Genomic DNA, 26,687 nt, shown 5'->3' with positions numbered 1-26,687 from the left:
ACAGTTCACATTAGTTAAGGCTCGAGTCATTGTGGCCTAGTGGGTATCCATTCCACAAAGTTTCTTCTTACGACGCAGAGGGAGTTCCCTTGAAAGGGATGTCTCGGGTTACGACTGTAATGCTGCATTAAAATGCTGTGTCTCCTTGCCACACCTTTGTATGCCAGAGAGCGACTTGATTTGATCTTTTAGAAGCTACTCTCTTTGTGTGCCAGCATCCTTTCATAACTTCTGCATTCTGCCGGTGTGTGGTACGTCACATGCTACGTCATGATGCAGCGCCAATCAAGATTGGTCTAGTGCAGTGTTTCCCAAAACCTGGTCCTGGAGGCACACCACTTGCTTTAGCCACTTAATATCAAAATCTTGAAGTAATAAATGTAATATTAATACACAGGGTTTATACACCGCATATACACACTGCAATATGTACTGCATACACACTGTAGACGACATATATGTGAACCTAGTGTCAGAGATTCAATGTCATGATAATTTCATTCATGCACTGCACTGGAAAATAAAGGCCAACAAAGATGGAAAATATGTAGGAGTCATCTCATCTGGATGTTGTACCCAAGCTCTAATAATGTGAGATATGCAAATTATAGTATCAATGTGGGCAAAAAAAAAAACACAAAAAAAACTGATGCACAAATGGCTTTGATATAATGAATAGGATTAAAATATATACAGTAGCTGCAGCATGTTCTGTGTATTCACACTATGTTAGCAAAAAACAAAGCACACCATTAAATACACCATCCTGATCATTCTGTTCTCTACATCAGTCCAACCTCATCTAAAGATGCCTCATGAGCTATTATATTTTGGCATTCCCGAGTCATAAAATGAAAGAGTTTCAATGCTTAGCTAAGCATTGTATAATAATTATAAATGATCAAAAGAGAACAATCCCATAACGAAAAACAGATTTTAAATAATTGAAATAATAGTATATTGAAATTTTAAAAACGTCTTACAGTATAATGTGTCTGATCCAATCAGATGTCGCAACTATGTGTTTCATAGTTTAACTGTTACCATCCCACATGTAAGATGTTTACCATTATATATTTAAAACAATAATATATTAGTAAAAACCTAAAGTAATATTGAAAAAAACTATATATAATTTGAAACCTTACAATCTGTGGTTTTCATATTTGGTGACTGTTTTTTAAAATAAATTACAGAGGAGCAGTAATTTATCAATTTGCAACAAGAATATTTCATACTAATTAGGCGTGTTCAGGCATTTATTTTGAAATAGTGATGAACATAAAACATCATGAAAGATTAGTAGAAACCTGTTTGTTTCATTGCCAAGAGTTCAAAAGATAACAACAATTCAATTTTATGAGAAAAAAAGGTCTGAAATAATCTTCTACAATAGTCTGCCAAATGTCTTCTTTAAAACAAGACCAACCATAGGTCTATATTACAAAGCATTCTTGAATTACAATCATTTAAGTTTGGATAGTGATTTTCATGTCTATGCGGAATAAAAAGGGGGGTGACAGTTACAGTCAGTAATCTCCATTTCACCGTTTATTTCTGATTCTTGTCCTTATAAAACCACGCTCTGATAAACTTTCCATTTATGATCTAGATTCAATCTCTCCTGTACGCACATCACAGATCAATTCATTCACTCTGCCACTTGAGACAAGATCCTGTCATGTGTGAACAATGCAGCGAGAGCAATATGCCAACATGAGCTCCTGCAGACCAACACCCGCAAATTTCCGATGCACTTGGACCCTTGGCTTTCTATCTCTGAACTGAAAAATGACTTGGGATGAGAATCACTTGCAACAGCAAAATTTAACGGTTGTATCGTGGTAAAAACACAATTACAGACACTTGAAGCTGGACTCTTTTTCATTTGAGACTGTGATAAACCACCTAGAGGACTAGCAAATACTGGAAGAAAAGGTCAAATCAATTCCAGCATTACAGCAGTATGATTTACAAGGCCAAACGCCACTTTCAATTATATGATAGAGCTTGAGCATGTTTCCCCATAAATTATTTTATATTATTTTATGGAAGGAAAATGTGCACAAAAGATCACAAATAAAGGAGAGTGGCAGTTTAATTATCTGTTAAAAACCTAATAAAATTCAGTGACAAACTTTAAACCTTCAAGTACAAAATAAGAAACAACATGGTGAACCCAGGAAAATGTGGAAAAATGTGCATGTGGAGACATTTTTCCAAAATTATATTACGTTGCTTCTTGCACATTCAAGTGGCACTAAAAGCACATTCACTTTTATACAAAACAAATAAACGTGATTCTGGCAAAGTTTTATTGCATTGGTTGTTATCCATTGCAGCAGTTAGAAAATTAAATGGCAGGTGAGTGGCACTATAAGAATAATGCTCTATCATGTTTAAAAATAACATATCAGCTACACTAAGCCCTAAATCATTTCTCAACGGGGCGTTCAGAGGACATTGGGGGGCGCCTGAAGCAATATTTTTAGAAAGAGTGCATTGAGGTATTCTTGGGGGTAGGGCTGGGCGGTATATCGAGTTTGTACAATATATCGATATTTTTTTCCCCCACTATATGGAATGAGACAATACCGTTTATATCGATACTGTAGTTTGATACGAGCACATCTGAAAAATAGTGGAGTACGCAGTGTGAGCTCCTGCAGTGAAAGAACAGTACAATTTGTCCTAAACATGACACAAGCTTATTAAGCGCTTCAAAATAACTGGTAAGATAGTTAACAAGTTTAAAGCAGCTTGCCCTGTCAGATGCTCGGACAGATAGCCTACTGTTAGTGACTGAAAGATAAATACTGGCGCTGTTTAATGCGTTTGAGACGTGGTCCTTTCCTCAGTGCTTAACTTACATTTCACAGGTATATTCTCCATCTGTAAATGTTCAAACAAATCAAACAAATATGTCCATTTCACTGTCAGGAGAGGACGAGCTTCTGCAAATGAATCTCCGCTAAAATTCAAGCAAAATAGACGAGCACAATAGAACAGTAGCGCAATAATTCTGACTAAAATATTTCTTGTTGGAGACTATAAATGTGCCATATGTGGAATTTTAAACCTACAAGTGTATTTTTATGAAAGTGACCATTATAATGGGGTAATCAAATGCAGGCTAATATAATTAGTTCGTGCTTTTGTTTTTATTTTCATTTTTAGTTTAGCCTTTAGTCATTTTTAAAAACAAAAGCATTATTTTTGTTTTTAGTTTGTAATGTTACAATGTTAGAATGTAATGTGATTTTAACCACCTTTTGCACATAATATATTGCATAGCCTACATTACATTCCCTATATTTGTTTCCATATCCTTCAATATCAACATTGTTTGGATATCATTGAGCAGGATGTGAATTAATTTTTTTTTAAATAAATAAATTTTCTTTATCCAAATGGAAAAATGTAGAAAATACCGAGATATATATCGTATATCGCCATTTAACTAAAAAATACCGAGATATGATTTTTTGGCCATATCGCCCAGCCCTACTTGGGGGGCGTTTGTTTAAGATGTGTACATATAAGCCAAAAATTTTAGAAGATGAAACATGTAACTTGCTAAATAATATGGTCTGCAACATTCTAACATTGGAGCATCCTTTGACAGTTCCAAAACAGTTGTCCTGTTGTTGGTAGCACAAGCGTGTGGAGTGCATCAGAAATAGAATGGGGCATCCGTTTTCTGTCGGTGACTGTGTAGATAGAACAATTGATTATAATGGGTTCTGATTTCATGCGACGAGTTGTGCTGTATGCGTTAGGTGTAGATATGCTTTTTTTTCTTCTTGTTTTCCGTTGGGGGAAAAAAATCTTGTTTCTTGAAAATCTATGTAATTAAAGTTTCAATGCCAATTTTTTAGCATTTTTAAATATCATTTATAAGCACTCACAAATATAATTTCTATTTGCATGGCTTTTTTACTCCTTTGAAAAATAATGCTAATGATAAAGGTATGTCAGACAGAATTGTAAAGACACCTCAACATCGCCAAAGGCTACAGCACTGAAAATCACAAACAAACAAAAAATACTATGCTTAAAAACTATATAAATCAATTTATTACAGTTATTGTTAAATAAATTTAATGGATCTTTTCTGAATGAAAGTATCAGGTTTTTTTTATTTTATTCTACTGACCCCAAACATTTGAATGGTAGTGTAAATATAATAATAGGATTAATTATAATGAATACAGAATAATTATCAAAATGAATATTTAGGGAATACAATTTGAATACATTTTATTTCATGGGGTTGGTAAGGGACCTATAATGAATGGAAACTGCAAAATGGCACATTTAGAAATCAGCATGAGACATCACCACCTCATTAACATATGACTACCCACATGTACAACAAATATAAAGTATTCATCAACACATACAGTAAATCAGCAACTTGACCTGACAATGAACTATACCAGTACACAGAGCTTAGCCAACTATAACAGAGCTCATTAGCATATAGAACAGGGATGGGCAACTCCGGTCCTCGAGGGCCACTGTCCTGCAGAGTTTAGCTCCAACCCTGACAAAAAATATTTTTTAGTAATCCTGACAACATTGATTAGCTTGTTCAGGTGTGTTTAATTAGGGTTGGAGCTAAACTCTGCAGGACAGTGGCCCTCGACGACCGGAGTTGCCCATCCCTGATATAGAATGTACAGTATCAAGCTGTTAAAATTTTTATTGTAAATCTTTTCCATTGATCTTTTTATATATTTTCCACTTTAATTTTAGTTTAAGAGATTTTGTTGTGCTTAGGTTGTACATTTGTGTTAGGTTTATATGTATATACATTTTTATTTCAGTTTTAGTTATTTAAGTTAAACTAAACAAACATGAGAAATGTTGCCGTAATGTTATTTTATTTCATGTAACAAAAATGTCTTTATGGTTTAGCTTAAGTTAACAATAATAACCCTGCTTCACCATTTTACACAAATACTTCCTTAATATTTCCAACAAGCATATTTATAAACATTACAGAGTTCAATAGGTGCTGCAGAACCAAAATGATCCAAGAAATCTCACAATGCAAAAACAAATAATTTCATAGCCATTACTTTTCCACTTCTCTGTCACCTCTGACACCCAAAGGCACACAAAAAAGTACCAAAGCACGAAACCCACAGAAAAACGAGGCAGAACACATGGTTTGAATTTCAGCTGTGCTGAAATGCGATCAGGGGTGTGTGACGGGCTTATGATGCCCCCAGTAAAGGGGAATGCAGAAAATGTATTCATAAGGGTTAAGCCTCTTTGCTAAAACACAACTCTTGCTGCTTCACGCTGTAAAGAGCTCCATCAGAGGAGTGTAAGAGACAGCACCACACCGCTTTATCTGCGGTGGGCGACATTGCTCTCCTGTCTTTAGCTATGCTTCACTAGTAATGCGTGACTGCCACATGACCTCAAACATGAACGACTAGCAGAAGAGTCCCAGAAGACACCATAGACATTTCTGCTACACTTCGGTTGACCTCGGATCTCACATCGTCCCAAATATACCCTCTGAGCATCTCGGAGTGAGACTTCTGCCTGTGCCACATCAATTATGTCCATCTGTTGAGTTTTGTTTTGCTTTTATTTTCATGGTCGCACTGGAGGAGGATATAATGGCATACTGAGAAGTTACATTTTCCGTTTCATTGGTGTAAATTAAAGGGACACTGCATTAAAAAATATATATTTTGACACTATTTCCTCATCTGGATTCACTCAAAAACCTGTATGGCTTTCTTGCATTGAAACTAACTGAAAGCTCTTTTCTGTGCAATTACATTGAATGGGCCCTGGACTTGCAAGCACTAAAACATACACAAAAAAGCAAATTAAAAAATAAATATTAAGTTATATGATAAATTTGTGTGAGAAACAGCCAAATTTACTTACACTGAAGATCTTGACATATGCATTTGCTCCCATTTGAATTAAGGAAAGATTTGTGTCCAATTCATGAAGAAACTGATTATAGATCTATTCAACAAATTAGATTTTCAGGTTCACAAAACTGACCTGAATGATTCGTTCACAAGTTTGTCTCGTATTTGATGAAGTTTGCATCATTGATTGGGTTGTTTTTCTGTTTATAACTGTGAAGCTGTTTTGAAACCATCTGTACTGTATAAAGCACTATACAAATGAAGGGGACTTGATTTGACAAATCGTACTGATTTTGATTTAAGGTCAACTCACTGACTCAATGATTCCCTCACAGAGGAAATCAGCTACTGGAGGAAAAGATAATTAACTTAAATTTACCCCACTCAAATATATTGTATGACTTTAGAAAGTGGTCCTTGCTGATACCGATACCTGTATTTTCACAGCATTTGTCATTTTTAAATACATTTGTATTTTTTAAATAGATTGGGTAGAGAAACAAAATTAGTTTTGCAATTATATATTTCCTTCAGTTATTTTCATGCATGTTAAAATGTATTGTATGAGCTTCTGTTACTTTCACTGTTCATTCTATTGCTCATATTTTGTCTATCATTTAATTGCACAGCACATTTTAGAGCTGCTCCAGCAGGGCTCAGTGCAAAGGATTAGGTCAGTGGTGGATATTTTTAGATACCAGTGAAATATCACAATTCTCTATTCCAATTTTTATAGTACAGCAAAACTACTAGCCTAATTAATGCAAATTTAAAACATTATTAATGATAAGTAAGTGGTCAGTAATAAAATAAGAACAAATAATCAAATTACAAATAGCACACATAAATACAATAGAACAAATAAAGGTTACAAATGAAATAAATTGTGGGATTTTTTTCAGGTAGGTCTAACAGTAGTTTTCAGATACATAATTTGAATAAAGTAAGCAAATGTGAAATAATACTGCATATCCATCACTGTGTAAATTAAATATATGTTAATCTTTATAAAGTTACAAAAGTTATTTAGTCAATAAGCAGTGATTGATTACTTTGTCTTTTGTAGTTTGATTAAAGGGGTCATTGGATGCCTATTTTCCACAAGTTGGTATGATCCTTTAGGGTCTTCATGTAAAGTTTGTAACATACTTTGGTTAAAATTCCTCAATGGTTTTATAAAACAACGTTTTGGTGCATGTCTCTTTCAATGATAATGAGCAACTACTCACCCCACCCCTCTCTTCCATGGGGGGTGTCACAGAAGACACATAAACTGCTGCTTTGGCAACCTGCCTTGGCAGACAGTATACAAATGGATGAGGGCGGAAATATGCGGGACAGTCCGTCAGCGGTTGTGGGCGGAGCATGAGCAATATGACATCATATTGCTCAGAAAATCCAAACGGCTTGATTATTGAGACTGTTTAGACTTTTTGAGGATTAAAAAAAGGGAGAAAATTGATTTTTTTCTTTGTATGGTGGTTGTGCCAACACACTGCAAAGACACATTTATATGCAAACATCATATAGAAATGAATTTTGCATCCGATGACCCCTTTAACAGTAAAAAACACAACAGCAGGTTTATTAGGCTGCAGTCCCTTTAAGACCGAGTACACGGATATACTGTACATATGCATTTTCTTTGTTTATGCTCATTAAAATATAACCGACTATGTTTAGCTGGATCCCCGCCAAGACGGACATTTTACATTATTTTCAGTTTATTCATCTGTTCAAGAGCAAAACTTAAAAAAGAATTCAATTTGCATGCTCAGACACCATGTCTAGATGCGGTTTGGTTCGGATGTTTGCATTAATTCATGAAAATCCTTGACCTGCAAAACATCCTGTAACAATATAGGGAACCACTCGTTATACAGTACACAAATCACGTAACTGTTCCTGTTTTACTGGCATATACAATTTAGTTTTAATTCAAATGACACGTGTGCTGAGTGAATGATCAGCAATCAAGAGCATGCAACAGAAGTTGACCGGGAGTCATGTCGGTTAGCAGTGTGGGGCTGGAAACGCCAATGCGTCAACATGCTTTTAAACTTTGTCCAACTAAAGATTGTTCTGTGGAAGATTGCGCTTTGGAAGTTGTAGTCCTGGACCTGGCCTGTAGACCCGTTCGCAATTTGGTGTTGGGGGAATTTCTCACTTGAACTGAGTAAGTGGCTCCCTAGACATGAAATATCACGAAGGTGCTCGATCGCCATAGTGCCACGAATTACGTAATGGTCAAATCAAATATGGCCGCCATCGGATGATGATGAAAATCCAACTTCTTTGTTTCTTAATGTTTATACACATGTAATATGTCTATTTTGACTAATTAGGGTATGTTGAATTCATTTCTGGCATTGATGACCATATTGGGTTATTGTGACCTTGAAAGGGCATGGTCATGGTCGTTTTCCTATTCTGAAGAATCTCAAAAGACATATACATGCAAACTAACTCAATTTACAATCTGCCCTTATACTGTGTATTTCTACAGCACTGGACAGAGTTCACAGAAAAAAATAAGACAATGTTTGACTTTCCTTGTATTTTATAGAATTCACAGAAAAAAGAAGACAAGGTTTGACTTGTATTTTACCAGACGTAGTCAAATATAAAAGATTTGCAAGGTTTCTAAAGTTTTCGTCTCTCTATTGAGCATCGCACATATTGATCAACATGGAGCATTCTAAAATACCTGGCCCTAAAAGCTTGAATTTGGTTGTTTCAATGGCAGATCAGGACAATCTTAATCAAAGGTTATGCATCATCTGCCAAGAAGATAATAAATTGCCTGTAACAAGTGAAAAGATAGGACGTGAGAGAATCAAACAAGCTGCTAAAATCCGTAATGATGTGGTTACAAATCGTATCAAAACTCTGATGGGGGATGATGATGAGGATAATGATAATAGCATGTTTGTTTACCATAATACCAACAAATGCTACAAGTCATACACTTATTCTCGCAAACTGACATCTAATGAAAAGAAAAGAATTGAAGAATCTAAGGTGTTTGAGACAGAAGATGAGACGTCTACAAGTGTTAAATTCATGACAACCTTACGGAGAAGTGTTACACCTTGTGCACCTCCAAGTTCTGACAAGGATGCAAGAACATTACCCTGTGTTATATGTGGATATATGGAACACAGGAAATGTCGTGACAAGTACAGAATTTGTGAGTATGATAGTGCGAAGAAACTCATTGCTGGAGCAAAGCATAACCAAGATGTAGTTTTCACACGAATTGCAGATCGACTGAAGGATGATGAAGATAGCTCTATTAAATCAGTCATATCAGCTGATTTATTTTGCCACAATCTCTGTCGCCAGAACTACATGCGGAAATATGAACGTGGCATCAAAGCCAAAGCACTAGATAAACCGGCCATACCAACATCAAGCAAGTGCTGTTTGCTCGTGCTCTTTCATATATTGACAAGCTTTTGGCGAAGGGAGAGTGTTGCACTGTGAGTGATATTGTGGAATTTGCATTGAGCCTGTTGGAAGAAGGCGAGGTGCTTACAAGTACCTTCCAGACCCGTGATATGAAACAGCTTATCCTCAATCACTACGGAGAATTGGTCACATTTGCTCCCAACAGTAGGATGAATGAATCTGAATTTTTTTCTCATCTGACATTAACGCTACTGACTTGGGCACCAAGCTGAAGAATCAGGACATAATGAGAGAGGCAGGCACCAAGTTAAGAGAACTGCTCCTAGATGTTAATTTTGGTCTGCAAGACAGCTTCTGTGACAGTACTGACTTGAAAGCATCATGGGAGACAACAATTATGCCAGCGCCCCTTCTTACGTTCTTAGCAGCTCTGTATAAGGTCCCCAAGCACAAGCTCTTTAGAAGCAGTGCTAGAGACCTAGAGGAGCTTCTCCAGCCTCTGCAGGATGAGGACAATCAGTCAGCAGCAGAAGAACTGCTATCACAGCAGCAATATTCCACAGAGGGAGAGGATAATGGACAGTCCACAGAAGGGGAGGATAAGGGCAGCCAGCTACCAGAGGAACAGCAACAGAAGCAACAGCCCACACATGGAGAAGAGCCTCTACTGAGAGAACAGTCTCTACTAGAAGACGAGGGGGAATGGGTGAGAGATCACAAGAGTACACAACTGCACTGTCTCTTCCAAATACTTGTGTATAGCATTCACAGTGGAGTAGAGCGAACACCGTTGCATATTATGCTTGGCCATGCCATTTATGCAAGAGATCGCAGCAAGACCCTTCTCACAACTTTCAACAGGATTGGTTCATGTTCAAGCTACCAGATAATCAGATCTGCCCGCAGTCTTCTCGCTAGCTATGCTGTGAAATGCTCAGAACATGGAGAGACACCCATACCAACTACTTTTAAAAGGGATGATTATACTATGGCAGGCATGGACAACTCTGATTATGCTGATAAATCATCACTTTCTGGTACCAAGGGTTCACACTATGCAGCATTAGTACTGTTCCAAGATGCCAAAGTGAACAGACCCCTTCATAAGCCTCCAGTGTCAAGCACAGGATTAAGCCATGCTGATCCAATCCTGCGGACAAAGTTGCCATGCCAAGAGGTACCTCACCATGCCAAGCCAGTGGTTCGACCTGTCCTGCCACCAGACATGCTGCTGCATCCTGAAAACAAGCAAGCAACATTACTTGACGTTGCAACTGCCAAAAGTGTATCTGGAAAGCATGAATTTTTGATCAGTCTGATCCGCTGCGGTGCATCAGCAGGAGACCCTCTGATATGGGCAGCTGTGCACACACTTGTCTCATCTGCTGTGGTGTCGATGATGCGTTTTGGCTTCCTCCCTGTCATACCAAAACCCAGTACTGAGCGTTCCACCGTCAGACATTGCCTCACCAACTTCCAGAGTGTTCGCAGACAACTGAATGAGGCGTCAATGGCGATTTGGTGTGATGAAAGTGTCTTTGCCTTGGCTCTAGATATTTACCTGCATGAGACAGAACAGTTCAAGGATCTGTTCCTCTGCATGGGCCCTTTCCATTGGACCCGTGTTCTACTCAGGAAAACTGCTTCGAGGTTCTTGCCTGGATGATGCATTGGTGAAGTGTGAAGTGTTTGGACCTGGCGTGATAGAGTCAGTGTTAAATGGGAGTCATTATGCCCGTGCTCTCACTGGGATGCTGATTGTGGAGGAAGTGATCAGGTCGCTCCAGTAGGAGATGTTCTGGCAACACAAGGAAAAACCAGAATATCCAGTGCTAGCACAGGTAGAGGCACTGCACACTACACTTTCTACAAATCAACGTTGCCCAGAGCAGTTTGAAGCCTTGATTGAACAAGTGCAGAAGTTGATCCAAGACTTTCTGGAGTTTGAGAAGGAGTGTGAAGCAAAGTCAGAGCTTTGCCAATTCTTTGGAGTTTGGCTGGAATTGGTGGCCATCATCAAAAATGCTGTAGTCTCCGAAAGAGAAGGAAACTGGAACTAGAGACCTGCGCGGGACGGATTTTTCCCGCTCCCGCCCGCTCCCGTAAAAATATATGTTATTGTCTCCCGCTCCCGCCCGCAACAATCAAGTTTTGTCCCGCTCCCACCCGCAAAATCCCGCGGGTAAACGTATAAGTAGTTTTTTTTTTTAAATACATTGCATATTCTGCCTGCTACTCTGTTATTTTTTCACTTGCTCCCTTGTTGAATATACATTTTAAAAAAATAAACGGAAAATAAACAAATGTTTCGTTTTATTTGCGTTTAATTCAATGGATGAACATGAACTTCGAACATAGAAATACAGTAAAAAAAAGTAAGAAATGTAAATACATAAAAATGTACCATAATACTTATAGTATAGCCTAATACATTATATAATAATAATGGATTTCTTGACACTTTCGACTGACTTGCCGTAAACGTCAGGGAAGTTTGGACTTTCAAAACGGTGCACACATGACGCTTCAGACCTGAAGTTCCAGACTTGTGCCCGCTGTATGTGAGTATTTTGCTGCATTTGTCACAGCTCGCAAAAGGAAGGTGCTTTCCATCGCTGTCGCATACTAATGAAAAACATTTCCAAATCTCAGATTTTCCTTTGTTTGCTTTTGTAGTTCCCCTTCAGGGACTACCGCTGCGTGTAATCGCAGTGGGAACGCCCCCCAGCGTAGCGCGTCTGAAGCATGAATGAAATCAGTCAATGGAGCGTCACAGCGGGTGACGTCACCGACCAGGAAGCTATAAATATCCCCTGAATACACAAGCCACCAGCTTCTGTTACTTCAGCAGCGCTCTGTGTGTGTCTGATATCTTTCGATTGTGTTTGTCTGATTTTGTCAGGAGTTTTCACTATATATATATATATATATATATAAAAACCAAAATGAGCGAGCAGTATAGAAAGTGTGTTCCCCCCTGTACACGTTACATCACGGGTAGGGATTCTCACGAGTTATGTGTAGCTTGTTTGGGAGTTCAGCATGCCCAGTCGGCTCTCGAGGGAGTCGATTGTGAGCATTGCGAGCGTTTTCCTTTGAGAACTCTGCGCTCGCGGCGATCGCTCTTTGAGGAGATTGGTTTGTTGCGAGCTCCCCAGGGCTCGGGTCCCGCTTCTGTTGAGGCAGAGCGGCGGCGCTTGACTTGGGGTTCGCAGATGGATCTCACCGGCGACGCTGAGACGGGCCCCGCCCTATCTCAGCTTTCTCCGGCGGGATCCAGTGCCTCTCACCCGGCTCTGGAAGCACGCGCTGCGGCGGTTACTTCTGCCCGGGTGGAGGCACGCGATGATGTGGAACTTAGATTATCCAGTTCTGAGGATCTGGATGTCGAAAGTTTGGCATCAGAGGAAACTAGCTCACTTCATTATACTGCTGAAGAAGGTTTAATGGATGTGTTATCTCGGGCTGTTGAAAAACTCAGTATTGAATGGCCAACTGATAAACAAGAATCTAGAAATAAAAGCAAACTAGATGATAGATTTCTCTCTGCACGTCCTCAGCCTTCTCGCCGGTGCTTACCGTTCTTCCCAGACCTTCATGCTGAGGTTTCAAAGACCTGGGTTAGACCGGTTTCGAGCAGAATATATACCAATCAATCCAATGCTTATGGTAATATTTTTGGTGCAAAGTCTGCTGGATATGTGACGATGCCGAAGGCGGAGGAGACGCTCGCGAGCTATCTCTCTCCTGCCTCGGCATCTTCGCTTAAAGCACCGGCTCTTCCTTCTAGACCACTGAAAAATACTTCTGTGCTGGTGGGGAAGGCTTACTCGGCGGCTGGGCAGGCGGCTGCATGTTTGCATACAATGGCCATTATGCAGGCTTATCAGGCTGACCTGCTCAAAGATGTGTGTGAGGGGGGAGAAATTTCGGCAGATATGATCAATGAGCTCAGGCTGACAGCTGATCTCACTCTCCGGGCCACCAGGGAAACAGCTAAATCTGTTGGCCGGTCTATGGCAGCCATGGTGGCCACAGAAAGGCATTTATGGTTGAGTCAAACCTCTATGAAAGAAAAAGATAAATCTCTCCTATTAAATGCTCCTGTTTCGCCTGCGGGCCTCTTCGGTGACGCTCTTCACTCTGTCACTGAGAGGTTCCAGGAAGAGAAAAAACAGGCGGCTGCTTTTCATAAGTTTATCCCTCTCAAAGTGCGCGTCACTGGGGCTGCTGAGCGAGGGCAGTCCCAGCCGTCGAGTTCGTCTTCTAAAAGAGCACAGCAGAAGCGGAGTGTCGCGTCTCGTGCCCCCCCGCAGACAAACTGGAGGGACGAGGCGGGGCGCTCTCCGGCGCGGCCTTCTCGGGGCAGGACTGATCTGAGGTCAGTCATTGTCGCCAGGAAGGCCGCGTCGAAAAAGTCCTGACGGGCTGAACGTCAGGACTCTGAGGGTGGTCCCCATCGGGAAAGACTTGAGTTCGCCGCTCAAAAGCACGGCGCCCTGTCTTTCTCGATGCCCTCAGGGGTCTGTTCTACTAACCCTGCCTATACAGGGCGTAGAGAGACTCGGCGAGCGATTTCCCGAGGGACGCTCGCCCTCTCCGAGGAGGGTTGTGGAGTGCTCAGACCAGCTGTTTCCTGCCAGTATGTTACAGGGCGCTGTGTCTGTCACTCGGGATGTTCATCCAGAGGCCAGCCTCGAGAGGCTGGTTCCCTTAGTAGAGTTCCTGGCGGAATGGGAAATGCTTCCCAATGTTTCTCAGTGGGTCCTGAATATTATAAAGAACGGGTACGCTATTCAGTTCAGAACGCGTCCACCTCGGTTCAGAGGGGTTCTGCCCACGGTGGTGGGCCCCGAGCAGGCTCTGGTATTAGAACAGGAGGTAGAAACTCTGCTGCACAAAGGGGCTATAGAACGGGTTCCTCCGCCCAGCAGGGAGTTAGGATACTACAGCCGGTACTTCATCGTTCCGAAAAAAGATGGAGGGCTGCGTCCCATTCTAGATCTGCGTCTCTTAAATCGCACTGTAGGGAAGCTCAAATTCAAGATGCTCACTCTCAAACAGATCGTGTCACAAATCAGATCCGAGGACTGGTTTGTCACGATAGACCTAAAGGACGCCTACTTCCATGTATCCATCCTCCCTCAACACAGGAAGTTCCTGAGGTTCGCTTTCGGGGGCGAAGCGTACCAATATAGGGTTCTTCCGTTTGGCCTAGCACTGTCACCCCGCACGTTCACGAAGTGTATGGATGCAGCTATAGCCCCGCTGAGGCTGCAGGGCATTCGTATTCTGAACTATATAGACGATTGGTTAATTCTAGCTCAATCAGAACAGCAGGCGGTTCGGCACCGAGATGTCGTTCTTGCTCACATCAAGAGGTTGGGGTTGAGGCTCAACGCCAAGAAGAGTGTTCTTTCTCCATTACAGAGAACCACTTTTCTCGGTGTAGTGTGGGATTCGACGACGATGCAGGCACAGTTGTCACCTGCTCGTGTTGCTTCGATTCTCGCCGCAGTAGATCAGGTCAAGCTAGGCCAGTCGTCCACTGTAAAACAGTTCCAGAGACTGTTAGGTCTCTTGGCAGCTGCGTCCAACGTGATACCTTTTGGCCTCCTGCACATGAGACCGTTACAGTGGTGGCTCAGAACCAGGGGATTCTCCCCGAGGGGAAATCCGTTTCGCATGATCATGAGTTTGCGACGATGTCTTCGCGCCCTGGTTATGTGGAAAGATCCTCGGTTTCTGTCCCAAGGCCCGGTGTTGGGAGCTCCTTGTCGTCGCGTTATGCTAACGACAGATGCCTCTCTCACGGGGTGGGGGGCGATCATGAGTGGTCGCCCAGCTCGGGGTCTGTGGGGGGACCATCACCGTCTATGGCACATAAATTGTCTAGAGATGTTGGCAGTGTTTCAGGCTCTGAAACACTTCCTCCCAGACCTAAGGGGCCACCATGTTCTTGTTCGAACAGACAACACATCGGTGGTCTCTTATATCAACCATCAGGGGGGTCTGCGTTCTCGCCCACTTTACAAACTGGCACGTCAGATTCTCCTATGGTCCCAGGGGAGAATTCTTTCTTTGAGAGCTATTTATCTCCCAGGGTACTTAAATCAGGGGGCAGACATCCTGTCGAGGCAGGGGCCGAGGCCCGGGGAATGGAGTCTTCACCCCGAGGTGGTGGAGCTCCTATGGGAACATTTCGGTCGTGCCGAGGTAGATCTATTTGCTTCCAGAGAGACATCACATTGTCCACTGTGGTTCTCTCTCAGCCTGCCAGCCCCACTGGGGTTGGACGCGATGGTACATCCGTGGCCGAGGTCACGTCTGTACGCTTTTCCCCCGATCGCTCTGCTCCCGGGAGTTCTGGAGAGGGTTCGCCGGGACGGGCTCAGTCTTCTGCTAATAGCCCCGTTCTGGCCGGCCCGAGTATGGTTTGCGGACCTAGTGTCTCTCCTCGACGGCTCTCCCCTAGAGATACCGCTCAGGAGAGATCTACTCTCTCAGGCGAGTGGGTCGATCTTTCACCCCCGCCCAGAACTATGGAGGCTGTGGGCTTGGCCTCTGAGGGGGCCCAGCTCATAGATTCTGGTCTCTCGACTGAGGTCGTTGAGACCATCCTCCAATCCAGAGCTCCCGCCACAAGGAAGTTATATGCCGCGAGGTGGAAACTTTTCACCTCTTGGTGTGAAGAGCGCCAGCAGGACCCAGTTAACTGCCCGGTTGGTAAAGTGCTGGATTTCCTGCAGGACCGGCTCTCCACAGGGTTATCTCACTCCACACTGAAGGTGTATGTGGCGGCCTTAGCTGCTTACCACGACCCTTCGAGTGGAGGTTCTCTCGGGAGACACCCACTTGTATCTCGCTTCCTTCGTGGCGCCTTGAGGCTGAGGCCTGCAGTCCGCACGAGGGTACCAGCTTGGGATCTGGCCATCGTCTTGGAAGGTCTCTCCCTAGCTCCTTTCGAGCCCATCGAGGAAGTTTCGGAAAAGTTCCTTACACTAAAGACTATCCTTCTTCTTGTTATCTCGTCTCTAAAAAGAATTGGAGATATTCAAGCACTTTCGGTGGCTCCCTCGTGCCTGGAATTTGCTCCTGGTATGGTAAAAGCTTTTCTCTGTCCGAGACCAGGGTATGTTCCTAAGGTACCAACCACTTCGGTTAGACCTATAGTTCTGCAGGCTTTCTGTCCTCCGCCTTTTTTGACGTCAGACCAGGAGAAACTTAATTTGCTGTGTCCTGTTAGGGCTTTAGATGCGTACGTCCACAGAGCTGCCCTGTGGAGGAAATCAGAACAATTGTTTGTCTGTTTTGGGTCACCTAAGAAGGGGTGTCCAGCATCTAAGCAAAGGATGAGCAAGTGGGTGGTCGAGGCCATCTCGCTTGCTTACGGTTCGGCCCATCAGCCTTCACCTTTGGCTGTAAGGGCTCATTCCACCCGGAGTATGGCTGCTTCTACAGCTCTTCTTTCAGGAGCTTCTCTTCAGGACGTTTGTGATGCGGCTGGTCCTCACCGCACACTTTCGTCAGATTTTATTCCCTTGACCTTAGCTCCACTCCCGGGGCTCAGGTTCTCTCGTCGGCTTGTGTCTCCTTATGACACACGACGGGGATTTGGTCGTATGGGGATGTGGGTATTGCGTTCCCACTGCGATTACACGCAGCGGTAGTCCCTGAAGGGGAACGTCCCGGGTTACGTATGTAACCCTAGTTCCCCGAAGGGACGGACGCTGCGTGTCCTGCCGTACTCTCGGCATCCCCTTGGATCGCTTGCTTCAGTAACATTAGAAGCTGGTGGCTTGTGTATTCAGGGGATATTTATAGCTTCCTGGTCGGTGACGTCACCCGCTGTGACGCTCCATTGACTGATTTCATTCATGCTTCAGACGCGCTACGCTGGGGGGCGTTCCCACTGCGATTACACGCAGCGTCCGTCCCTTCGGGGAACTAGGGTTACATACGTAACCCGGGACGTTTTGCATGTTCCTTTCTTTAATAACGAACTAATATCTGTAGCACTAAACGATCCACCTGAGTCATGCGGTGCAGACATTTTGCCTCTGTGTGGTAGGCTTGGCTGTTCTGCGCCTATGAAACACGCAAGAGTTAGCTTCCGACCTTGTGCCTGTAAATCGTTTTTATTTTAGTTATCCTTGTTGCTTGTGCATTAGATAAATAACGGTATATTTGTTTCTAGTTATTTTATTTTGTTTTATATTTCCTGCAAATAATTTTATTTTCCCGCAACCCGCACACAATAATATCACACAATAATATCCGCCCGCACCCGCATTCACCCATCAAATATTGTCCCGTGCCGCACTCGGTTGCGCTGGGTCACGCGGGTCCTGTGGTAGTCCCGCGGGAGTGCAGGACTCTAACTGGAACCTACACATGGCTACTATAGAGGATTCTATGTAGGGCTGCACAATTAATCGAATTTCTAATCGCGATTACGATTACGGATGCCACGATTACGTAATCGTTCAAAGCCGCGATTACAAAAGAAAATCTAAAATGTGTTTAGAGCATAATTATGTTATGAGAGGCGAATCCCGACTACTTCAGAAAACCCAGCACAATATGACATACCAGGCAGTGACGTAAGTGTACGCTGAAATAAAAAGACTTTCACCTCAGAATAACGGACTTTACTGTCCTGTCCCGTTATTCTGTGCTCGTAGCGTGCACTCTTCAATTGCACACGAAAATGTCGCGGCGCGCGCTGTGTATCGCTTCACTGTATAAAGTGCAGAAGAAACTATGAGCATGCAACGTCTTTACAATGTAAATTAGTAAGTCACGAAATAAAAGTAAAATACCAATAAATCACATGTTAGCTGAGAAGGATTTGCATGCAGGTATGATTTTCATTCAGGAGCTGTTCCATTAACAGTTCTTGTTAGTATTGTGTATTCACCATGGTAACTGTCGTTTACAATAAAAAATAAAAAAATACAATAAAAAGTGACTATTAAAAAAAGAAATCTTAATCGAGTTATTGAAAAGTGACATCTGACATTTCAATGACAAGATGATCCTTAATATTAAAAACAATATTAGCAATGAATGTTAAATGTCACATTTAGTAGACTTAGACTTATTGCATTTTTTATTCCTAATAATGGCCAAGTTGTGGATAAGAAGTAGGAAGAGGACCTTGACCATGACCTTTTAAGGTAAAAAGTCAGCCAATATGGCCATAATAATGTCAGAAATTAATCCCAAATACCATAACAAGTCTAAATAGAGGTATTTCATGTGTATATACATTCAGAAACAAAGAAGTTGGATTTTCATCATCATCTGATGGCGGCCATATTTGATTTGACCATTACGTAATTCGTGGCACTATGGCGGATGAGCACCTCTGTGATTTTTCATGTCTAGGGACCCACTTACTCAGTTCAAGTGAGTAATTCCCCCAACACCAAATTGCGAACGGGTCTACAGGCCAGGTACTGGATTATTGGGGGGATTGTTGGATATGATAGCATCATAGGATGAACAATGGAGTTGTGATTTTTGTAGATAGCTTTGATAAAGTTGCAACAATTGTTGAACAAGGTGTAACAATCAAAGATATCTTGGTTCAAGTGGTGCCGCTCGTAAATCCGGCAAAAATATAATTTTGTCGTAAGTTCATTATTAACGAAATGTTAGAGATGGAACTTTCGAGACATGAACAGCTAATGTCTCTGATTAAAACAATTGGCCTTGGCTGTAAATATCTGCATTTAAAACATGTTGTTCCTTTTAGAAGACAATTTTTATGATTCTTAAAAACATACTCAGTTACTAAAGTAACCTCGGTTCTCGAGAGAGGCCCTGCGTGACGCCATATCCAATGGGTGCGCTTCGCACAACTACATCATGTCCCGCCGAAATAGGCGTGGCCTTGACCTATAAATATAGCTTGACAGGCTGATACAAACTGGTTTTCGTTGCCGAAGCGAACCAGAGCATGTTGTAAGCACGGCAAGATACGCAGTACTCGTTCCCTCTCTAGAGAGAACCGAGGTAACGTTAGTAACCGAGTACGTTCTCTTACGAGAGTTCCTCTCGTACTGCATAATATCTTACGCTATGGGGAACACAGTGTAAAACGCTGTGCGTACTGGGATCCGACACCAAAGTCCCAAGGGCAGTAACCTGGGGCTCATATAATGCATAATCACCATAGACTCACAGAGAGTCGGAGAAGAGAGGCTGTAAGCATCATTCCCCATAAAAAGCATCCTACAGGATCCCACAGGCGCTTGTAAATCCCCAATGCGCTTCACCGAAGCGAGAGCCACAAGAAACACTGTTTTGAAAGACAAATGTTTCATGTCTGACAAATGGATTGGCTCGAATGGGGCACCTTTCATGGCTTCCAAAACCGTAGAAAGGTCCCACACGGGGAATGAAGGAGGTCTGGGAGGGTTCAGCCTCCTAGCTCCTTTGAGGAAACGTACGACCAGATGGTTCCTCCCCAGTGACTGGCCAGATTCTGGTTTAGTAAACGCTGCTATGGCCGCCACATAAACTTTGAGCGTGGATGGGGTTCTGCCCTTATCCAGTAGCTCTTGAAGGAAGGAAATGCCATGAGGCATTTGCCATGAGCCACTGCCATGGGGCAGTGCTGGTCAGCTGCATCAGGACTGGGAACCAAGCCTGGTTCGTCCAGAGCGGAGCCACAAGCAGCACTGAGCATCCGTTTTCCCTGATGCGTTCCAACACCTGAGGCAGGAGCGAGACGGGGGGAAAAGCATAAAGGGGGCAACGGGGCCAGACATGGGCCAGCGCATCCCTGCTTTTGGAGAAAAACTTTGGACAGTGAGCGTTTTCCTGGGACGCGAACAGGTCCATCTGCGCTCTGCCGAATGTCTCCCACAGCAGTCTGATCGTCAGCGGGTGCAGCGACCATTCTCCTGCTGGAACATTGTTTCTGGACAGTCTGTCTGGTCCCATATTCAGGTGTCCAGGCACATGTGCTGCTTTCAACGAAAGCAGGTTGTGCTGAGCCCAGACCAGGAGACGTTCCGTCAGCCTGTAAAGGTTTAGGGACCTCACGCCACCCTGGTGATTTATATAGGCCACCACTGACATGTTGTCCGATTGGACCAGGACGTGTTGACCTTTTATTCGGGGACAAAAACGCCTCAGCGCGTTGTCGACTGCCATCATTTTAGGTGTAGGTTTAGCTTCACAGTTTAGGTGTAGAAGCTTTTCCTGTTCTGACCACTGGCCAAAGAACGGTCTGCCCTCGAGCAGTGCTCCCCATCCCAAGGTGGAGGCGTCCGTGGACACCACCTTCACACTCGAGGAAGTCCCCAGACTCACGCCTGACTGATACCAGTCGATCGCCTTCCAGGGTTCCAGAGCTGAGACACATTTCAGATCGACCTTGAGGCGAAACAGACCGGAGGCCCATGCCCGAGGTGGAACACACGCTTTCAGCCGTGACTGCAGTGGGCGCATGCGAAGCAGACCCAGCTGGAGTACCGAAGATGCTGAGGCAATAAGACCCAGCATTTTCTAAAACATTTTGAGTGGGACTATAGTGCCGCAGCGGAAGGATTTCGTGGCACGCTGAACGTTCAGTCCGCGCTCCGGCGACAGGCGCGCTGTCATAGACAGCGAGTCCAGTACTGTGCCCAGAAAAGAAATTTTCTGACTGGGAGACAGCGAACTTTTCGCCCAATTTACTGTTAGACCCAGGTTCTCGAGATGCTCGAGTAATATGGTCCTTTGTTCTATGAGCTCTGAGCGTGATCAAGCTAGAATCAGTCAATCGTCCAAGTAGTTCAAAACTCGCATGCCCCGAAGTCTCAGGGGTGCGAGAGCCGCGTCCATGCACATCATAAATGTACGGGGTGCCAGGGACAGGCCGAACGGCAGGACTGTGTATTGATATGCCTGGCCCTCGAAGGCGAATCTCAAGAAACGCCTGTGACGTGACGCTATTTGTATTTGGAAATAGGCATCTTTCAGATCTATTGACATAAACCATTCCTCCTGGCGAACTTGCGCGAGGATTTTCCTGGTTGTAAGCATTCTGAACTGGCGCTTCACAAGCACTCTGTTCAGTTGCCGCAGATCTAGAATGGGTCTGAGACCCCCGTTTTTTTCGGTACCAGAAAATATCTGCTTCGATCCCTTCGCTCTGAGCCTGAGATAAAGGTTCTATGGCCCCTTTGCTCAGTAGTTTCGCTATTTCGGCTCGAAGTAGATGAGCTACCTCATTTTTTACCGTTGTTTCGACACGTGCCGTGTAACGGCGGGAACGTTGAGCGAACTGCAGCGAATAGCCTCTTTTTATAGTGTTCAGCACCCATTCTGACACCCCGGGAAGCTTTTTTCCACACATTTGCATGAATAGTTAGAGGTAGAATGAGATCTGGGCTATGGCCGCACCGTAGTAGCGACCGAAGAGCTCCGGTGTGCTGAAACGTAAACACTGCGTTTGCAATGTTCGAGGCGGGGCTCAGCTTCTCTATGACCGATAGTGGAGCAAGCGGGGTAAACCCCGTGGGGTTTAACATGTCTGTGAGGGAATGTGGGCGGGGACATCGGGCACACTCACTGCACTGAGAACACCGTCGGCCTTAGCTGACTGAATGTGTGTTGGTTTCGTTTTTACAGAAACCATGGGACATGTATCGTGTAGTGTTTGTGGGCACTGTATCGTGGGCACATTCACTACGTTTATCCCTCTGAGGTCTAAGGGGTTTTTGGGGTCCTTGAGATGTTCTGACATGCTCTGACATTTGTGCTTTTTTCAGTTATTTATAAACATGTTAATGCCAAAGGTGTAAATTCACTCTATATAGCACAAACGGGGCTACCATAATATGTGAGCAACATGTATGTACATGTTTGTATTTTTTAGAGAATAATGTTTATGTGTGGTTATTGAAAAAAACTAAAACTTAACGTGTCTGAAATAAGTCCCCAAAACACATACTAAATATGAGTCCACAAGACTTTTGACTAATGAGTGTTGTTGCCAAGAATTTTTGCTACAAAATGATCTGAAAATCATCCTGCCTAATCATTTACACAAAACAATACATTGATTTAAATTTTATAAGACAACTTTTGTTTGGAAAGGCAATATGCGTGGAGGCGTGTTCACACCTGAGAACACAAAGGCAGGATAATGTGCCACATACATAATGAGCTGCATATTAATTAGCCCTTTCACACAGGTGTGTCACAGGATCCCAAAGAATGCAAGGACAAAAGAAATTATCTATATATGAATATTTTACAATTAGAAATTGTAACCAATTACAAATAGGTTACAATTACAACAACAATTACAATTTTAACAATATTTCAAGTGTATTTCTTTGTAAAAAATATAGATTTTATCATACATATTAAAAAAGGTAAGGATTCACTAGTTTGAATATTGGAACGAACACTTTAATAACATCTTAGTTGATCATTCAATATACCTACTTTATTTTTGACAAAACATCATACTATAGTATATTTAACTATGAGCAGAAATTGGTGAACAAAAGCGTACCTATTTAATGTGACCGTAGTCTTTTTTTTACAGTCAAAACTCTATAATCTATCCAAAACTAATCACAAAATCTTGTCTAAACATTCTTATTTAGTCTGTAACATATTGTGTATGACATATTAGCATATACATGTGAATTTGCAGTTTGTTGCTTATACATGACATTATACTGACATTTTATTTCAACATATTTCAGTCTATTTTTACTCATCTTAGTAGGCTATAGCAATAAAGTTTGGATGTGTTCATGTAAACATAACTTTTACTAATGTAGGTGCGAGAGTGAATTAACGGCACAGACACGCGCTGTATAACTGTAGTAAACAACAGTGCGCGCCTGCCTGTATGACAAGTATTCGCGGAATTACAGTTAATTTTCGGACGCGTTTCAGAATGGACTTAACTGACAGAGAGAAGGCAGAACGCGCACCATGTTTGTTTTTCTTTATTTGGCGAAAAGCACAACACTTTGTTTTTATTGTGAGTATCCACAAAAAAATAGAAACTTATCAGGATCTAATGATGTACAACACTTAATATGTAAGATCGAAATCAATAGAGTATTTTGAGTTTCTTTTGCACTGAATCAAAAATGATCGCCCGCGCGATAGTCGACCTCAGAGGGTTAATGCACAATCGACATGAGTCGATTTCATTTGTGCGAGCCCTGTACTGTAGCGGGCTGTGTTTGTGTGTTGGAAGGAGCACTGAGCAGTGGGCATTTTTATAACACTCTAACACTGTCGGCCGTGGCCGGAATACCAGAAAATACATTATTTTTGAGATTTATCTGGGTTGCCATAAAAACGGCGTTTGTGTGCTGGCAAGCGGGTTGTGGTATCACATTGTTTGGAACTGAACGAGCGAGAAGTTTTGGTGAAAAACCGGCCGCAGCGGGTTATGAACACCGTCGTTTTCCTAGGGGGGCTAGGAAGTTTTTGAGAGTTCGAGCTTTATCTCAATCCTTGGCCGGGGCCCGCGTGGAGGGGGGCGGCAGCCAACAGAGTGAGAGCGTGGTCTCTGGTCTCGGGCCTGGCGGCGCTGAGGAGCGGCGGCGGTGGGCTTTGGCTGGGAGCTCCGAGCAGACGGCTGTTTTGAGTGACCTGCTGCAGAACTAGAGGGCTTCGGCAAGAAGTGCTTCATTGCCTGTGACGTTTTCTGAACCTCGACGAATCTGTCCGCGAAATCCTTGACGGCAGATCCGAAGAGGCCAGCTGGAGAGAGGGGCGCGTCGAGGAACACAGAGCGCTCAGAGTCCGTCATCTCCGACAACTTCAGCCAAAGATGTCTCTCAGCCACGGTGAGACAAGCCACGTTTCGCCCAATGGCTTGTGCAGCGGATTTCGCGGCGCGAAGAGCCAGCTCTGTAGCGCTCCTTAAATCCGGCACGCTGATAGCTTCCGGTCCTTCCTCGTCCATTTTGCGAAGAAGGTCGGCCTGGAAGATCTGCAGAATAGCTATAGCGTGCAGTGCTGATACGGCCTGCCCAGCGGCGGTGTAAGCGCGACTGTGCATGGTGGAAGTCGCACAGCAGGCTTTAGAGGGTAGCACCGTCTGAGAGCGCCATCCAGCAGAGGGCGGGCAAAGATGAGCTGCTACAGCTGCTTCCACTGGAGGAAGAGAAAGATATCCTCTGTCTTTAGCACCGTCCACCACGGAGAATGCTGCAGAGACAGAGGTACGCAATCTGGCCGAGAAGGGGGCGTTCCAGGATTTCGTGACTTCTTCGTGAAGCTCAAGAAGAAAAAGCGCGGGCCTAGACTGTGACGTGGCGCGGCCCTTTGCAGGAAGCATCCGTCCAGCCGGTTGCGTACAGGCTGCGTGGGCACCTCCCACTCGAGGCCTAGGTCGTTGTCGGCCTGTGAGAGCAGATGCATCAGCTCTGACTCGGTGCCAGCCCTTTTCCCTGAAGGCTCGCGGGCAGAGGGGGGGAGGTCCACAGAGCTCACCCAGTCCTCACTGTCCGATCCCAGGATAGAGCAGCAGGCCTCGGCTGTCTCGTCAATATCAATGGCGGAAGCGACGGAGGACGTTGTCCGTCGGTGAGCGACACGAGCGATGTTGGCGAAGCTGGCGGGCGAATCAGCAAGCTTTGGCGGGCAGGAGAAGGATCAGGAGCGCGCTGAGCAGGGCACTTCTTGCAGCGCGGCACTACAGCGGGCAGAAGTGCAGGCTCTGAGAAGGATGCCAGGCAAGTCCTCAGAGTCACCATGGGTATCAGCTCGCAATGAGGGCATCCGCCGTCAGCGAGCGCGAGAGCCGCCTGATCCTCACCCAGGCAGGAAACGATGACATGGCGGTCCCCCTCGCTGAGTGCGGCTCGGCACGAGCCACAGGAATTGTTAGGCATCTTAAAAAAGACGCTAGCTCTTTTAGAGAGGGAGAATCTGAGTCGCAACGGCGAACACACACTCTCAGCAGAGTAAAATGATATAGACGCCGGAAAGCGTAGCAGGAACGGCGACTGAAGGCGGCGAGGTGAAGGCCAGCGACTTCAGGTTCAAGGCTCGTCCCGCAGAAGGCTTGTTCTCAACGGCGTGGCTTCTCACTCTGGATCCAGCGATGCGTGGACTTCGCTGAAGAGATGAAAATCAGTTTGTATCAGCCTGTCAAGCTATATTTATAGGTCAAAGCCACGCCTATTTCGGCGGGACGTGACGTAGTGGCGCGAAGCGCCCCCACTGGATATGGTGTCACACATGGCCTCTCTCGATAGGCTGCTGCTGTTGCCACAGGTCAGCCAATAGGCACGCAAGCCGCCTTGCCTATGTCTGCATGCTGCCACAACGCGTTTTACATTATTTCAAAATTAAGGATAATTTTTGGCACCATTATCTTGTGGAAAAGAGGTTTTCCCCATAGCGTAAGATATTACGCAGTACGAGAGGAACTCTCGTAAGAGAACTACAATGAAGAATTAAATGTAGGTTATGTAACATCTGAGAAAATTAAATGTTTTGGATCTGGAATGGAGGGTCACCTTATACGATCATGCCCAGAAAAATTCCCTGTTGAAATTAATAAGACCATAGAACAGGGTGAGTCAAGTATGTTTCAGAGACAAAAAATAGACAAAACAAATAAATTACAAGGACAAAACAGAATGTGAGTCAAATGAAATTCAGGGACAAAACAGAGTGAATCAAATGAAACCCAGGGACAAAAACAGAGTGAATCAGATGAAACTCATGGACCATTTTTGGATGATTCAAATAAATCCCAGGGACAAAAACAGAATGAACTAATGGAATAAAACCGGAAAAAAAAGAAGAAGAAAAAATCACACAGAAATAAAAGATCAACACAGAAAAGAGCTTCTCAGGCTCCATTTCCAGTTGAGAACAGTCAACAGCATGATTTTGAAGAGGTGGCCAGTAGCAGCACTCAGAAAGAAGTAGAGGAGGTAGAATGTTCTTTGACTGAAGAAAGTGAGATGCTAGTAGATGACAAATCTGACAAAGATAAATTTGAAAAATGTGAAAAATTAGAGATGAGTTTCAATTCTCTGAAAAAATGGAAAAAAATGTCCTCTTCATGATTGCGCACAGACTTTTTATAGTGATGTTGAGGTAGACTCAGATGCAGACTCTATAGTTTCCACGCAATCTTTGCCGTTGTAAAGAAGTAGCTACTCTATGTTGAGTATAAAGAAGTCTCTTAAGAGTACTAAAGGAGCTAGGAATGTTAAACTTGAGAGTGCCTTTCCTGATCTACTACTTTTCATTGATTCAGTTGATTCAAAAAAGTTCCGAAAGTGCAGGGGAGACTGTTTTTACTGATCAAGAAATGTATTGCTTAAAGAAACTTGTTTTGAAAGTTAAAATACAGTTAGAAGATGGTGAATATGTTTAGTT

At 43.5% G+C, this 26,687-nt stretch overlaps 1 protein-coding gene across 1 annotated transcript in view; it reads right to left on the bottom strand.

Moving 5' to 3' along the window:
- LOC143746698 (kelch-like protein 29) overlaps positions 1 to 26,687 on the bottom strand; it is a 444,346-nt gene that overhangs the window by 294,188 nt on the left and 123,471 nt on the right. The window lies entirely within an intron of this gene.

The sequence above is a fragment of the Siphateles boraxobius genome, unplaced genomic scaffold (assembly GCF_051911475.1).
Source record: "Siphateles boraxobius isolate OS27281-9 unplaced genomic scaffold, OSU_SipBor_1 22, whole genome shotgun sequence".
NCBI lineage: Eukaryota > Metazoa > Chordata > Actinopteri > Cypriniformes > Leuciscidae > Siphateles > Siphateles boraxobius.
Note: the sequence above shows the minus strand (reverse complement) of the source record. Positions and strands in the feature narration are given on the sequence as shown.